This window comes from Esox lucius, chromosome 13 (assembly GCF_011004845.1).
Source record: "Esox lucius isolate fEsoLuc1 chromosome 13, fEsoLuc1.pri, whole genome shotgun sequence".
In the NCBI taxonomy this organism is placed as follows: domain Eukaryota; kingdom Metazoa; phylum Chordata; class Actinopteri; order Esociformes; family Esocidae; genus Esox; species Esox lucius.
The window spans coordinates 37,711,017-37,725,674 of NC_047581.1; the positions used below are offsets into that span (position 1 = coordinate 37,711,017).

At 44.2% G+C, this 14,658-nt stretch overlaps 1 protein-coding gene across 2 annotated transcripts in view; it reads right to left on the bottom strand.

The window, feature by feature from the left end:
• Positions 1-14,658, bottom strand: part of antxr2a (ANTXR cell adhesion molecule 2a) — a 72,234-nt gene that overhangs the window by 17,957 nt on the left and 39,619 nt on the right. The gene's annotated exons all lie outside the window — the stretch shown is intronic.

The window sequence follows — 14,658 nt, forward strand, 5'->3', positions numbered from 1 at the left end:
GCAAAAATAACACCACCCTTAGGAATAACACCACCCGCAGGCCTAACGCCACCCGGAGGCCTAACACCACCCACAGGCCTAACGCCACCCGTAGGCCTAACGCCACCCGCAGGAATAACGCCACCCACAGGAATAACACCACCCGTAGGCCTAACACCAACCACAGGCCTAACGCCACCCGGAGGCCTAACACCACCCACAGGCCTAACGCCACCCGCAGGAATAACGCCACCCACAGGAATAACACCACCCGTAGGCCTAACACCAACCACAGGTCTAACACCACCCGCAGGCCTAACGCCACCCACAGGAATAACACCACCCGTAGGCCTAACACCAACCACAGGTCTAACACCACCCGCAGGCCTAACGCCACCCGAGTTCACACCAACAGAGACCATTTCACAGGACGGCTCTCACAGACTTCACACCGTCACAGACCATCTGACCGGTTGGGTCTCACAGAGTTCACACCAACAGAGACCATCTGACCGGTTGGGTCTCACAGAGTTCACACCAACAGAGACCATCTCACCGGTTGGGTCTCACAGAGTTCACACCAACAGAGACCATCTGACCGGTTGGGTCTCACAGAGTTCACACCAACAGAGACCATCTGACCGGTTGGGTCTCACAGAGTTCACACCAACAGAGACCATCTCACCGGTTGGGTCTCACAGAGTTCACACCAACAGAGACCATCTGACCGGTTGGGTCTCACAGAGTTCACACCAACAGAGACCATCTGACCGGTTGGGTCTCACAGAGTTCACACCAACAGAGACCATCTGACCGGTTGGGTCTCACAGAGTTCACACCAACAGAGACCATCTCACCGGTTGGGTCTCACAGAGTTCACACCAACAGAGACCATCTCACCGGTTGGGTCTCACAGAGTTCACACCGTCAGATGTCATCAGTGACATCATTCTTTTTCACATTCCTCCAGAGTAGACAAAGCAACCTTCAGAAACCTGCTGCCCACAGCTTTACATCTTCATTAGGACCACTGACACACACAGAAACCCACACACACACAACCACACACACATATACACCCACACACACAAACACACAATGGGAACGAACACACTGGGCCAGGGAGAGATGGAGATAGAGAGAGAGAGAGAGAGAGAGAGGGAGAGGGAGAGAGAGAGAGAGAGAGAGAGAGGGAGAAGGAGAGAGAGAGAGAGGGGAAGAGACAGAGGGAGAAATAAAGAGTGAACTGAAGTTGTGTTGGCGACTGGCTCTCAGAAACTGAAGATATAAAGCCAGCTTAGTGGTGAAGACAGAGGAGAAGCCTGTCCTCCGTCTGACCATCTGACAGGTTCACACTACAAAGACGTGAGAGAACACCACAATACAGCTACATCTGCTAGTGTGTGTTTGCGCGCCTGCGTGTGTATGTACATGTGCGTGTGTCTGCGTGTGTAACGAGTTCACACTACTAAGACTGTAGAGAACACAGAGAGAAGCTACATCTGCGCTCACAAAGACGGGGATTCAGGAACACTTCCACACAGACAGACGCTCATTCTGAGATCACAGACAGACACGCATTCTGAGTCACATGGCCAGAGATCCACACATGACAAATGAAGTAGTGAAAGCAGCTAGTCTTTATAGAATAGCTGTCTGGATTTGATTATTTTAAACGCTGAATGCTTTTAATTTTTGATATTCATATATTATATTCCATTGAGCATGAAGCTTTACATCCAAAGAGCGTGTGATTAAATCTGACTACTTGGGTGCAGTCACATTGTTGACTACATCAGAATGTTTGACGTGTTTTTTTATAATTGTTTTGACAAATAGGTCTACATGAGGTTTATAATAGTTAATCACATATACATTCTTTTTTGTGATTCGATTTTCAAAGCTCCAGTCTTAGTAACGTTTTGGTGATGTAAAATCCATTACATCACCAACACGTTAATTAATCCTGTACCATCATCACTCAATATAACTGAGGGTGAGGGAACCTATCAATTCTAAAACATCACATTGGCATCAAGGTTAATACGCTGCCTTATAAACTATCATCATTAGCATCCCAAACATCCACTATAATGAGAAATGACGTATTAAGAAAATATGAGGTGTCTTTTTGTCTAAGACTGCATAATATTTGGAATAATTGTTGGGAAAAAAGTAGCTTGAACAGTATGTGTGAGTGGGTGACTGTGGGATATTAAAATGAAGCTCAGACACACTGCATGAAGGCTGGGATTGACCAGGAGGAGAACTAGTCATTACTACACCTCCCACAACAGGAGGAGTACTAATCATCACTACACCTCCCACAACAGGAGGAGTACTAATCATCACTACACCTCCCACAACAGGAGGAGTACTAATCATCACTACACCTCCCACAACAGGAGGAGTACTAATCATCACTACACCTCCCACAACAGGAGGAGTACTAGTCATCACTACACCTCCCACAACAGGAGGAGTACTAGTCATCACTACACCTCCCACAACAGGAGGAGTACTAGTCATCACTACACCTCCCACAACAGGAAGAGTACTAGTCATCACTATACCTCCCACAACAGGAGGAGTACTAATCATCACTACACCTCCCACAACAGGAGGAGTACTAGTCCTCACTACACCTCCCAATACCTCCCTATACCTATGTGTTTAAATGTTTCTCCACTGCTCCCCTCTCTTTGCTTGTACGTTGCACATATAAGGGGTGGGTGTTTGGTTCAGCACTTTCTTTCAGTTTATTTTGTATTCAGTGTTTGTCTTATTAAAGTCAACATTCAAATGCCTGCGCCTGGTTCCTCTCCACCACCACCACAAAAATAGTTTAACTTTCAGGTTCCTAAGCCTTTTGCACAGTACTGTATACGTCAGTCCACGTACTGTATATATGCAGCTCCGGGAAAAAGTAAGAAACCACTGCACCTTGTTCTCTCCTATCCAAAAATGTCAAAAAGAAAGCTTTTGAGTGAGGAATTTGAAAATAAATTCATCAATGTTTATCTATTTTACTACCCAAATAAATGGCTTCAGTTCAGTAATTTTTTTTAGATAAAATGAAGTTGGATCAATTTGTAGAGACAGGACACATCAAAGACATAATTATACAATGATGAAGGGAAGTCAGGAGCTCTTCCTCCTGTTATATCTTTTCATTTCTTCCGGAGCTGTATATATGGATTTGGATGGATATATATATATTTCACTTGATTGGGTAAGTGTGTCCAAACGTCTGACTGGTACTGTATATATTTAGGGACAGAAAATGGAGGCCTCCACTGTAAAGACATCTGTTTGATTTACACTCTCTACCTCCAATGTAAAGCCATCTGTTTGATTTACACTCTAACTCCACTGTAAAGACATCTGCTTGAATTACAACTTTAGTGTAAAGACATCTGTTGGATTTACACTCTCTACCTCCAATGTAAAGCCATCTGTTTGATTTACACTCTCTACCTCCACTGTAAAGACATCTGATTTACACTCTCTACCTCCACTGTAAAGACATCTGTTTGATTTACACTCTCTACCTCCACTGTAAAGACATCTGCTTGATTTACAACATTAGTGTAAAGACATCTGTTGGATTTACACTCTCTACCTCCACTGTAAAGATATCTGCTTGATTTACAACTTTAGTGTAAAGACATCTGTTTGATTTACACTCTAACTCCACTGTAAAGACATCTGCTTGAATTACAACTTTAGTGTAAAGACATCTGTTGGATTTACACTCTCTACCTCCAATGTAAAGCCATCTGTTTGATTTACACTCTCTACCTCCACTGTAAAGACATCTGATTTACACTCTCTACCTCCACTGTAAAGACATCTGTTTGATTTACACTCTACCTCCACTGTAAAGACATCTGTTTGATTTACACTCTCTACCTCCACTGTAAAGACATCTGCTTGATTTACAACATTAGTGTAAAGACATCTGTTGGATTTACACTCTCTACCTCCACTGTAAAGATATCTGCTTGATTTACAACTTTAGTGTAAAGACATCTGTTTGATTTACACTCTCTACCTCCACTGTAAAGATATCTGCTTGATTTACAACTTTAGTGTAAAGATATCTGCTTGATTTACAACTTTAGTGTAAAGACATCTGATTTACACTCTCTACCTCCACTGTAAAGACATCTGTTTGATTTACACTCTACCTCCACTGTAAAGACATCTGATTTACACTCTCTACCTCCACTGTAAAGACATCTGTTTGATTTACACTCTACCTCCACTGTAAAGACATCTGTTTGATTCACATTCTCTACAGTGCTGTTGGCTGTCAAATACTATGCATAATAATATACTCACAAAAAAACACATGTTCTGAACCACTTCCACGTCTGGGATAAGGAAAGTTAAACAATCCTTTAATATCTACTCAGTCTTTTAATATCTACCCTTTAATATCTACTCTGGCCATAATATCCACAAAAAGAAATGTTGTAGCCACATTATAACCATCTGGGTGACATCTGTTAAACTCTGTAATGATCTGCTGTAGTCAAGTTATAACCAAATGAGGTTAAGAAACACAATCTTCCAGAGTCATTAAAGCGACAGTCAGCCAGTTGACATTTCTTTGTGATTGTAGACAGTTAACTCCCTGCTCGAGATCACTTAGCCCTGCCAAAGAGCTTTAACAAGAGCAATTAATTAGTGACAAATATAAATAAAAAAACTGCTTTAAATAGCTGTTGAGTCTACACTTTATACCGATAAGAGGGTCTACTGCCATTCATTGGCCTGATAACGCTCATTAGCATAATCAAGCTAATTAAATAACGAATTGGTTGTCGGCTGGACAGGAAGGAGTTAACGAGATGCGGGGCAGTAATTGGGCACGGGGTGACCTCTTGGCAGCCAGTCACTGACAGGTTTGACGGGTCGCTACCAGATCACGGCTAGTGTGTGTGTGTGTGTGTGTGTGTGTGTGTGTGTGTTTCTGTCTTAGCTATATATCGGGGACAAGAACATCCACAAACTGTTGTTAAATCAGAAAAAAACAATTTAAGGGATAATTTTTCGTGTGTGTGTGTGTGTGTGTGTGTGCCAGTCTGTGGCAGGTCAGTGTGATGTAGTGTCATTAGTTTGGAGATAATTTCACATTACAGGCTGTCAGAGACCGATATTTCTGATACTGAAACAGTTTAGCGACCAGTAATGATCTCAGAGTTACCGGACCCTCCAGCGTTCTATATGTGTGTGACTGATGAATAGGGGCACATTTGCTGCCGGCTCTGGGGTCTGTTCTCTGTGTGTGTGGGATCCATACGCCAGGTTGTTCAGAGACACAACCAGTCAGGTAAATGCAACTGCCTTTTCACACTCTGAGGTCACAATGGGATTGTAAAGCAAAAAACTTTCATTTTTATGCATTTGATTAAGCTTTCACATAATCAAAGCATTAAAATGTATTTAATAAAATTGTATTGTTTACACATTTTAACACATTTCCTCTTAAACAATTATGCACTGTAATAAAATTCCCTAATTTCGAAAATAATTTCCACCAAATCATCATCAACATTTTATCTTATTTTGAGGTAAAACCTTCTAATCTCTTGCTTAGATGGGTTGTAAGAGTTAAATATATACATAATCATACACAGTATCTGTCATCATTGAATATACAACTGTAGCTGATAATACATACTGATGAAATTCCAAGAGACCTTCAAAACATGTTAGCGAGTACCAACACACCATTACATTCATGTATACAAAACACAGCATCATTGAATATTCACCCAAAACATATTTGCCATGTAACACCCTGACCCTGGCCTGACGACATCTTCTTTTAAATTCAGATGAGGGGGACTTGGACGAGGGCTGCATTAGAATACATTACTGATCGCCGTGTGATTCCACTGTGCGTCTGTCAGAGGGCAATCTAATGTATACGACAGACAGACAGAAAGAGAGGCTCGCTCCTACAGTAGCGCTGCTGACATTAACAGTAATGTACTTTAATTAAAGCCAGCGTTGCAGCGCTCAGAGCCCCGGCCAGGGTTTGATTTTAATAGATGATGAAGAAAGGAAGGCTGGGAAAACGGTGTGTTCATGTGTCTCATTGCGTGTTTGTCTGGGTGTGTGTGTCTGGGTGTGTGTGTCTGGGTCTGTGTGCCTCGGCTGGTATTTGTGCGTGTCAGTGTGTGTGTGTCAGTGTGTGCGTGTTAGTGTGTGTGTGTGTGTCTGTGTGCGTCTCGATGTGAGGTACTGCCAGTCTGAGGGGTTGTGGGTAAAGGCAGCAGTGGGTCAGTCAGATCTGATCAGACAGGAGGAGGCGAGGAGGAGGCGAGGAGGAGGCGAGGAGGAGGCGAGGAGGAGGGCTAACCCTAACCCCTGTTCAGGCTGCAGGTACCAGCCCTAGCTTAATAAACCAATCAGGTACCAGCCCTAGCCTAATAAACCAATCAGGTACCAGCCCTAGCCTAATAAACCAATCAGGTACCAGCCCTAGCCTAATAAACCAATCAGGTACCAGCCCTAGCCTAATAAACCAATCAGGTACCAGCCCTAGCCTAATAAACCAATCTGGTATCAAGCCTAACCTTACAAACCGATCAGGTATCAGCCATAACCTAACAAATCAATCCGGTATTTGTCCTAAACTAATAAGACAATCACAAAGAGATTAAGAAATACACAGAAAAGATGAGGGATGATTTACAGAGAACACAAGAAAGAGCAGGAAAACAACACACTAACATCATCTGAGGGAAACACTTAACCTCAGAAAAACAGAATAACAAAATAATCAAATACATAAGAATATGGAAATAATATACTGTATGATAGTAATGGATTGGATTTAAGAAAATAAGAAAAATAAAGCGTTAATCCGGGATATGAAATAGACTTAGAAGAGAAGCTTGAAATTTCAAAAGCTGATAAAAAAGATATGAGCAGATAATAAAATTGTCCAGGTTTCATTTCCACATCAGATAAACAGCTTATGGTACAAATGCTATTATTAGAAGTTGGACTTCTCCGCAGTACAAAGCACAATTAAATGTGCATTATTTAATATGATGAATACAATTTGAAACTCTAAAGACTAAACACTAATGCTTCATCTCCCCCTCTGACAGAAAGACATGCAGAATACCTCCCACCCAGACAGACAGACTACCTCCCACCTAGACACACAGACAGACTGACTACCTCCCACCCAGACAGACAGACTACCTCCCACCCAGACAGACAGACTACCTCCCACCCAGACATGCAGAATACCTCCCACCCAGATAGACAGACTACCTCCCACCCAGATAGACAGACTACCTCCCACCCAGATAGACAGACTACCTCCCAACCAGATAGACAGACAGACAGACAGACTGACTACCTCCCACCCAGACAGACAGACTGACTACCTCCCACCCAGACAGACAGACTGACTACCTCCCACCCAGACAGACAGACTGACTACCTCCCACCCCGACAGACAGACTTCCGCCCACCCAGACAGACAGACAGACTGACTACCTCCTACCCAGACAGACAGACAGACAGACTGACTACCTCCCACCCAGACAGACAGACAGACTGACTGACTGACTGACTGACTGACTGACTGACTGACTATCTCCCACCCAGACAGACAGACTTCCGCCCACCCTGACAGACAGACTGACTACCTCCCACCCAGACAGACAGACAGACTGACTGACTGACTATCTCCCACCCAGACAGACAGACAGACAGACTGACTACCTCCCACCCAGACAGACAGACAGACTGACTGACTGACTATCTCCCACCCAGACAGACAGACAGACTGACTGACTACCTCCCACCCAGACAGACAGATTGACTGACTATCTCCCACCCAGATAGACAGACATCCGCCCACCCTGACAGAGAGACTACCTCCCACCCAGACAGAAAGACATGCAGACTACCTCCCACTCTGTTGCCCCACAACCTGTTTGCCCCCCTCCCCCCCCACCCCCACGGTTGTTAATCCTGTTAAGAGCCGGTGTGTGTATCCGTGTGAGGGGGGGGTGCCCCACCAGATTAACTAACACAGTCAACCTTATCCTATGAAGAGCCAACCTTATCCCATGTACAGCGAACCTTATACCATCTACAGCCAACCTCATCCCATGTACAGCCAACCTTATCCTATGAAGAGCCAACCTTATCCCATGTACAGCGAACCTTATACCATCTACAGCCAACCTCATCCCATGTACAGCCAACCTTATCCCATGTACAGCCAACCTTATCCCATGTACAGCCAACCTTATCCCATGTACAGCCAACCTTATCCCATGTACAGCCAACCTTATCCCATGTACAGCCAACCTTATCCCATGTACAGCCAACCTTATCCCATGTGCAGCCAACCTTATCCCATGTACAGCCAACCTTATCCAATGTACAGCCAACCTTAACCCATGTGCAGCCAACCTTAACCCATGTACAGCCAACCTTATCCCATGTACAGCCAACCTTATCCAATGAACAGCCAACCTTAACCCATGTGCAGCCAACCTTAACCCATGGATTCAGAGGTGCCTGATAAAGGAAACATTTTAAAATGTAAACTGTATTTATGGTGTGTTAGTTAAGCTTTTGTTTTCCTGATGCACTCACATCTAATGCTTTCCCAGTGTCTTTTAGATAACGGCCAACACTTAACAAACAGGGAGGAATAGAAAACAATGTTCTGTGGCGTTTGATAACGTTCAATTATTCCTGACGCTTTGGTTGAATTCCAATTAGCCTGTTAATTAACTAATGTCATGCTCTTTGATCTGGTGGCTCGTTTCAACGTAATATTGTTTGCCAGAATTGTTTATTCCTCCTATCTAAGCTGTTGTGCAGCGAAACAGAAATTGAGGAGTACATTTGCAATAATACATTTAATGTGAACAGGCATTTTAATGGTGTGCTTATTGAAGTATTTAAATGCTGCTGGGCCGATACAGTATCTGATGTGTTAGCATTGTCTCCTCCTCTAATGCTCTCCCATCCTTTTGGTCAGCGACGTTGTTGGAGTCAAACACAGAGGAAAGTAGCGGTGACTACATCTAACAGAGGGACAAGGACTCCTTAATCTGCCTGTCAGACGGGTGTGTTTGCTCTCCCCTGTCTGAGCAGACCTCCGCTCGCCATGTGCCGCCGACGCTCCTCCATCAGCCAGTCTGCTACGGTGAGTCACTCAACGTCCCTGGTGTCACCGCGAGCTCCGTCCCGCCGCGGGCCACAAAGCCACGCAGATCAATAGTGCTGATTCAGGATCAGTTCTGCCCTATAGATTATAGTGAATACAATTACACGGACAGTCTGAGAGCTGATCCTACATCGGTACTCCTCCTGTGAGATGGTGTGTGGACATGGGCCCTGATCCAACCCTGTCTGGCGGAGTAGCAGACCCACTGCGCAGAAGAGCGGTGCCAGGAAGTCAGCCTGTCTATCTAGGGTTCGTCCGGAGACACCAGGCCGAGCCATGCCAGGCCAGGCTAAAGGGTGCCAGGCTAAAGGGTGCCAGGCCAGGCTAAAGGGTGCCAGGCTGTCAACACCCTGTGTTGTACTCCCACACTCCTCACAGTCCTCCTCCTCTGCCCTTCATTCTTCGTTCTCTTCCCCCTCCTCTCTCTTGTCTTTCCTCCTCCTATCTCCCTCTTTCTTCTTCCTCACCTCCCTCACCGCCCTCTCCTCCTCCTCTCCTCTTCTGTTTCTCTGCTTTATGTTTTACCCTTTTCCTCCATTTCGTCTTCCTTCCATCTGATGGCATGTTTGATTCTCTATTAGATTCTCTATTAGAATCTTGTCACCGTCTAAATAAATGATTCGTTAGGATTAGTTCCGGATAGACAAAAACTTTGATGGCTACAACCTTCAGTAGCTACGTTATAAGAAAGCATAAAATAAAACTGTTTATAACGCAACTATTTCTGGTGGATTTTTGAAGTATGCATCCGTGCATGCTTTTTGCGGTAATGTACGCTAGATCACAACCCATTGGTCAGTTAAAGAGGAGGGGTTTCCACGATTCTCGTCTTTTTACTTGACGAAAAGGTCAGTTATTGTCTCCTATATTGACAGTTGTTGTATCAATGTCATTCACAAATGAATGAAAAACAAGCTTTGTTGTGCCATGAAATGAAATAGCTTTGGCAGTGTGAAGTTCATCTTCAGTCTCACTAGCAATTGCTCAATTCTTATGACTATTCCAAGTAGTAAGTTAGTAGATACTAGTAAGCCTATTACTGGCTAAGAAGCTGTTAAAACGGCCAGTGGCAAAAAAAACATACAGTCCATAGATGCTATTTGTGGTGGCAGCATACTTAATAAGAAATGTTAGTCAGTTTAACACAATGCTTAATGGTGTCTAGTGAAATATTCAAACTTGGCGTGATGTTAATGCATTGACAACATTATCTAATGTTGAGATGTTATACCGACACACGGCCGTATGTGAAGTGGTTAAAGACACAGCTTCTCACGTGGGAGACCCGGGTTCGAATCCAGTGAGGACAACAACATTCCTCACTTCTTATTGTGGGCCAGCTGAACTAGACTTGCCTGGGTCCACTGCTGTCTAACATCTACATCTGTGGTCTGAATTCACATACGTCTGGTAGACGGAAAATAAAATAATAAACATAATAAACAAATTGAAAATGTCCACTGAGTCTAACAGATAATATCAGTATATATCAGTAATCCAGAAAGATCAGAGACAGAAAGAGAAAGACGGACAGACATACAGAGACAGACAGAGACTACATTACCTTTTCTTGCTTGGAACAGACCCCAGAAATCCATGTTCCTTATCATCTAGCCTTAAACCCTAATCCTAGGCCTAATCCAGACTCTTAACTTAACCTTGTTATTCTATCCTGTAATGCCTGAAAGTAACCCCAAGCCTAACACGCTGCCCAGTGGTAAGTATTACCCTAAACCTAACCCCTACGCTGGATATCAATTGATTCCAAGTGGGGACCAGCCAAAAAACATAGTGGGGTCTGATTTGTCAGGTTTTGCTGTCTGTGTGGGGACATCACACACACACACTCACACACACTCACACACACTCACACACACTCACACACACTCACACACACTCACACACACACATCTGCTTTGTGCTTCAGAAAAACAATGTCTAGTTCACTGCCTCCCTCCTCTCTCGCTCCTCTTTCTTCTTTCTCTCGTATCTCTCCCTCCTCCCTCTTTTACTCTTTTCTTCTTTGTCCCCCCGTCGTTCTCCCCATTCCTCCCCCACTCTCTCTCCCCATTCCTCCCCCACTCTCTCTCCCTGACGCCAATCCTCCATCTCTACCTGATGTCCCTGGTTGATCCGTAGCAGGGCTAAAACTTGGCGGCAGATGTTGGGTTGCTAACTTGGCTCTGAAGTGGCTCCCGGTCTCCAGGACAACCCAGTCAAACCACATCAGATGTGCTCCCCTGCCCTGGGGCGAAGCCGCCATGCAGCTGTGACCAACCCTCGCTCTACCTTTGGTGTTACTCGCCCTCAGGCGCTAAATGTGAGACCAAAAAACCCGCTCCTCTGTTGGCTCCAGCTCTGCCTCACCCTCTGGCCCCCCCCCCACCCCCCTCGCCGTCTCTTCAGTTGTTTCTCTCCTCCAGTCGGTCTGGGGCCCCTATGGTCTCCTTTTCTCCTTTTTTCCTTCCATTTCTTACGCCCTACTTTATCTTTTTTTCTCTGCCTCTCTCTTCCAGGCATCCGTCTGTGATCCAGTGCCCCGACTGCTGGTGCTCAGGGAAAGCGGGATGGTAGGAAAAAGGAGGAGGGAAGGAGAGATGGAAAGAGAGAGGAGGAGGGAGGGAGGGAGAGTCCCCGTAGTTCCTCTGCAGAACAGATGTTGGCAACAACCTGCTTCCTTACACCTGTACGAGTCCTTGTAACCTGGCGCTGCCTACCAGCCCGTTGAAACATTCATGACCCGGGAGGCTTCCTGTCCGCCATCAAAGACCAGCCCCTCCCTCCTCCTCCCTCCTCCCCCTCTCTCTATCCCTGCTGCCTCCCTTCACATTTTTCCTCTGTGCTCTGCGGTGGCCCTCCCTCCCTCCTCCCAGCATGCCTCCCACCCTCCCCTCCTCTGCCAGCCTAACTGCCCGCTTTACTCCCCTACCTGCCCTTCTCCCTCCCTCCTCCCAGCATGCCTCTATCCCTCCCGTCTCCTTCCTCCCAGCATGCCTCTCTCCCTCCCTGGCCTGTGACTCCATCAGCCTTTATTGCCTCGTGGTTGTATCTCGCCACACACAGAGCTACGGCTAGGTGTCAAAACAATGCCAGGAAAGACAGAGAGACACAGGAGAGAAACAAACAGAAAATGAAAGAAAGAAAGACAGAAAGACACAGGAGAGAAACAAACAGAAAATGAAAGAAAGAAAGACAGAAAGACACAGGAGAGAAACAAACACAGAAAAATGAAAGACAGAAAGACAGAGACACAGAGAGAAATGAGACAGAAAGATCAGAGACAGAAAGATGAGAGAGAGAAAGAGGGACGGACAGAGACAGACAGAGAGATGGACAGACAGAGACAGACAGACAGACAGAGAGACGGACAGACAGACAAAGAGACAGACAGACAGACAGAGATACAGACAGACAGACAGAGACCCCTCATGTCTGGCAGTTTGGTTACCAACAGCAACAGGATGTGGTTTGGTTAGTAGCCACTTTGTTCCATTTAATAAAAGGTGTACCAAAGAGATCTGCCTGAATGACCTCATTTGCTGAGCAACATCATCCTAACAAAATGTGTATAAAACATGTTCTCGTGTTCTCGCTATGAAACATATACAGTATGTAACTTCAGGCCTTTATACTGTAACAGCTTGTATGTAACTTCGATCATTTATATTGCATTAGTCCTGCCAACTTGTTGCTTTGTGTGCACACCAATTCTATCGTATACGACGACCAACAATGTTAGTAAAGGTCGATAGGATGTCAGTCCAGACTTCGACCAACATTTATCTGGCATGTTAGCATTTTACTGTTCCTTGTTTTGGTTTCAATCTTTGGTGAAAACCAGGAGTTTTGTCCCCTCAATACTAGATCTAGATAATGTTTTGGGTGGAGTGACAGATTTCCCCAAAATACCTATATTTTCATTTGGGTCACATTTAGGATCAGCATTAAAAATAAAATCTAAATGTAACCAAACCCACAAACACTGAGGCAGAAGATACTAATCTAGACAAAATAAGGCCAGTTTTATTGCAACTTTGATCAGCACAAAAGTTTTCAGCTGTGCTAATATAATCGAATGATCAATTAGACTTTAAAAATTATTTACTTGGAAAAGCAAACAAAATGTGCCATTGAAACACAGGAGTGATGGTTGCTGATAATGGGCCTCTGTAGGCCTACATAGATATGCCATTGAAAATCTACAATAGTCATTTCCAACATAAACCATGCATACACTGTATTTCTGATCAATTTGGTGTTATTTTAATGGACAGAAAAGTGACCCCAAACTTTTGAACGATAGTGTATGTACTATTTTTGTATATATTTATATACCTTTATATATATATATATATATATAAGTACTTAAATGTGTAAATATTTGCACTTCACAATGAAGCAAAATTCATCAATAATAAATTCAACTCTATCTGAGAGAACACAGTACCCTTGAACCCTGCCATCCATCTGCTGAGAGAAAGACAAATTGAGAGAAGAAAGAGACCAAAACAGAGATTGAGAAGGAGGAGAGATAGGGGCTATAGATACAGACCGAGAGAGAGAAAAGAGAGCGGAATTCTACCTGAATGTTTTCAGTCTGGTGTCACTTTGTTGAGAGAGAAACAGAAAGAGGTGATGGTTAAGAGAGAGAGAGAGAGAGAGATGTGGTGGTTAAGAGAGAGAGAGAGAGAGAGAGATGTGGTGGTTTAGAGAGAGAGAGAGAGAGAGAGAGAGAGAGAGAGAGAGAGAGAGATGTGGTGGTTAAGAGAGAGAGTGAGAGAGAGAGAGAGATGTGGTGGTTAAGAGAGAGAGAGAGAGAGAGAGAGATGTGGTGGTTAAGAGAGAGAGAGAGACAGAGAGAGAGAGATGTGGTAGTTAAGAGAGAGAGAGAGAGAGAGAGAGAGATATGTGGTGGTTAAGAGAGAGAGGGAGACGTATTGTGATTGCTGAGAGTTCAGTAGATTTCTCCATATATGGCCTTTTGACTGTCGCACATCACATCCTGTTAAACTGCTGTTACTCTGAGGATTTCCAGCTGCTTCTCAACACGATTAGGTAACAACAACACCATGCAAACAGCACCATTAAGTAACAACAACACAATGCTAGCACACAATGCGAACTGCATTATTAAGTAACAACAACACAATGCTAGCACACAATGCGAACTGCACCATTAAGTAACAACAACACAATGCTATCACACAATGCGAACTGCACCATTAAGTAACAACAACACAATGCTAGCACACAATGTGAACTGTATTATTAAGTAACAACAACACAATGCTAGCACACAATGTGAACTGCATTATTAAGTAACAACAACACAATGCTAGCACACAATGTGAACTGCATTATTAAGTAACAACAACACAATGCTAGCACACAATGTGAACTGCATTATTAAGTAACAACAACACAATGCTAGCACACAATGTGAACTGCATTATTAAGTA